Raw genomic sequence first — 3,505 nt, forward strand, 5'->3', positions numbered from 1 at the left:
TCCCTCGCCCAGGCCCCCCACCCGCCTCTCCGCGCCCCCCACCCTCGCCCAGGCCCCCCACCCGCCTCTCCGCGCCCCCCACCCTCGCCCAGGCCCCCCCCCGCCTCTCCGCGCCCCCCACCCTCGCCCAGGCCACCCCCCCGCCTCTCCGCGCCCCCCACCCTCGCCCAGGCCCCCCACCCGCCTCTCCGCGCCCCCCACCCTCGCCCAGGCCCCCCACCGGCCTCTCCGCGCCCCCCACCCTCGCCCAGGCCACCCCCCCGCCTCTCCGCGCCCCCCACCCTCGCCCAGGCCCCCCACCCGCCTCTCCGCGCCCCCCACCCTCGCCCAGGCCCCCCACCCGCCTCTCCGCGCCCCCCACCCTCGCCCAGGCCCCCCACCGGCCTCTCCGCGCCCCCCACCCTCGCCCAGGCCCCCCACCGGCCTCTCCGCGCCCCCCACCCTCGCCCAGGCCACCCACCCGCCTCTCCGCGCCCCCCACCCTCGCCCAGGCCCCCCACCCGCCTCTCCGCGCCCCCCACCCTCGCCCAGGCCCCCCACCCGCCTCTCCGCGCCCCCCACCCTCGCCCAGGCCCCCCACCCGCCTCTCCGCGCCCCCCACCCTCGCCCAGGCCCCCCACCCGCCTCTCCGCGCCCCCCACCCTCGCCCAGGCCCCCCACCCGCCTCTCCGCGCCCCCCACCCTCGCCCAGGCCCCCCACCCGCCTCTCCGCGCCCCCCACCCTCGCCCAGGCCCCCCACCCGCCTCTCCGCGCCCCCCACCCTCGCCCAGGCCCCCCACCCGCCTCTCCGCGCCCCCCACCCTCGCCCAGGCCCCCCACCCGCCTCTCCGCGCCCCCCACCCTCGCCCAGGCCCCCCACCCGCCTCTCCGCGCCCCCCACCCTCGCCCAGGCCCCCCACCCGCCTCTCCGCGCCCCCCACCCTCGCCCAGGCCCCCCACCCGCCTCTCCGCGCCCCCCACCCTCGCCCAGGCCCCCCACCCGCCTCTCCGCGCCCCCCACCCTCGCCCAGGCCCCCCACCCGCCTCTCCGCGCCCCCCACCCTCGCCCAGGCCCCCCACCCGCCTCTCCGCGCCCCCCACCCTCGCCCAGGCCCCCCACCCGCCTCTCCGCGCCCCCCACCCTCGCCCAGGCCCCCCACCGGCCTCTCCGCGCCCCCCACCCTCGCCCAGGCCCCCCACCCGCCTCTCCGCGCCCCCCACCCTCGCCCAGGCCACCCACCCGCCTCTCCGCGCCCCCCACCCTCGCCCAGGCCCCCCACCAGCCTCTCTGCGCCCCCCATCCTTGCACCCCGTGCTGTCCCTGGCGGTCCGGCCTGGCGTCTGGAGCTCCGGGAGCGCCTGTCCTCCCAGGGCCGATGCCAGCGCCCGCCCTCCGCGTTCCCGGCGTTGGCAGAATGTCCAGGCGCGCAGGGCCCGTGGGTGGGGCCTGGGCACCCGGCCCTGCCCTCACGCACCCTCCAGACCCGCCACTTCTTACATAGAGAGCGGCCGCCTCCCCGCCCTCCTTTCAGCCACTCGCTCCGCGCAGTCAGCTCTGCTGACTCTTCCGGAGGATTCTGGAAGGTTCCAGAGGGTGTGCCGCCGAGGCCCTGCGAGAGGGCGTTCCCTGGGGAGAACATTCCAGAGCAAGGTAACATCCATAAACGGAGGCTGAAACGGCCTGAGACGTCTCGGGAGTAACGAAGACCCCAAGGCGGCCCCAACTTGAGGGGGGCGAGGTAGCCAGGAATGGGGGGGTGGTGGGAGGGACGGGTAGGCAAACGCGCTGCCTGCTGGGGACGGACGCGCCTTGGGGCAGCCGGGGAGGCCCCGAACGCAGAGATGGGGGAGGCCAGGCGGGTGGGGAGGAGCCCGCGGGGCCGCCAAGGGGGTTCCAGGCAGGCAAGGCCACCCGGCCTCGGGGCTCTGCGGCACCCAGGTTTCTCTTTCTTTAATTTTTTTGATGGAATCTTGCTCTGTCGCCCAGGCTGGAGTGCAGTGGTGCGATCTTGGCTCACTGCAACCTCCACCTCCCGGGTTCAAGCGATTCTCCTGCCTCAGTCTCCTGAGTAGCTGGGATTACAGGTGTGCGCCACCACACCTGGCTAATTTCTGTATTTTTAGTAGACAAGGGGTTTCACCATGTTGGCCAGGCTGGCCTCCAACTCCTGACCTGAGGTGATCCACCCCCCCGCCCCCAGCCTCCCAAAGTGCTGGGATTCCAGGCGTGAGCCCCCGTGCCCGGCCGGCACCCCGGTTCTGACGTTGCCTGGCCCCAAACCCTGTGGGTGGCCCCTTTGGAGACTGGACTCCGCAGGTCGTCTTGGTGGAGGAGGCGACTCCAGATGCTCCGCTTGGCTGTGGGCACAGGTGGCGGGGGCGTCCCGTCCTCCCGGCCGCGTTCAGCTTCTCTCGCGTTTCCTGCGCCTGCACCGCATCCCTCTGAGCCCGGCGACTCCCACGACGGCACGGCCCACACACGAGCAGCTGCGGGGAAGGGCGGGGACGCGGTGGAGGCGGCCGTGGGTGTAGAGTGCAGGGAAGCGGGGCGCACTCCCTGCGCTGTCGGAGGGGGCCCGGGCAGGGGCGACCTCTGGGCCGCGAACCTGCGGCCGCTGCTGTTCCCGAACGCCTCGATTTGGGGCCTACTCAGCTGCAGACGAGCCGGGACCCCGTTGGCAGCCGTGCCGCGCCCCTGGGAGCTGCTGCGAGGAGCCCACACGCCATTGCCGAACCCCGACTCCAGCTCAGAGGATCCGGCACAGGCGCGGGGGCGGCGGGCATAGTCTCCCCAAGAGGCCAAGGAGCTCGCAGGAAAGGACGCGGCGCACACGGGGTCGGGGCGGGGACCGCTCCGACCTCCACGGGGCCAAGGGTGGGGAAGGTGGGAAGCCGCGCTGGTCGGGACGAGCTGGGACTCGCCTGTTTTATTTCAAACACGCCTTGAAAAGACCCCTGGCTCCCGGGAGGTCCCCCGCTGCGCCTGCTTTTGGGGTGCAGACCCGGGGCCCCCTCTCCAAGAACCCGCAGTTCCGCCCCGCGACCCGCTGTCGGGGCCGCCTCCTCGTCTTCCTCCGCGCTCCTCTGCAGGCCTAGGGGGTCACTGGTAGTTGCGGCCACCGGTCATGTAGAACAGTCTCCTGTGTGGTCCGCGGATGATTCGCTGTCGGCTACAGACGAGGCGAGAGAGGAGTGAGGTCATGGACAAGCTCGCCTCACCACAGCGCATCGTTTCTCAGCTGTCTGTATCCACCCCGTTTTCAGTCCTGTCCCTTTCCTCTGCCTCAGGGGAATTTGGAATCTTTGCTCAGACAGAGCCACGTGGCCACTGGACATTTACCACCGCAGCCTCAGGCTTCCTTATCAGCCACCTCCATCCATGGTGACCTCAGGGGCAGGGCTGCATGGAGAGGGGCGGCCCCTGCGACCCCCGCCGCCAGCCCGCCGGCCCTTGCCTGTTCTTCCAGGGCAAGCGTTTAAAGTCTCCGTGCTTCGTCTCAAAAACTAAGGGTGAGAGGATTCCTG

The sequence above is a fragment of the Pan paniscus genome, chromosome 6, assembly GCF_029289425.2.
Source record: "Pan paniscus chromosome 6, NHGRI_mPanPan1-v2.0_pri, whole genome shotgun sequence".
Lineage (NCBI taxonomy): Eukaryota > Metazoa > Chordata > Mammalia > Primates > Hominidae > Pan > Pan paniscus.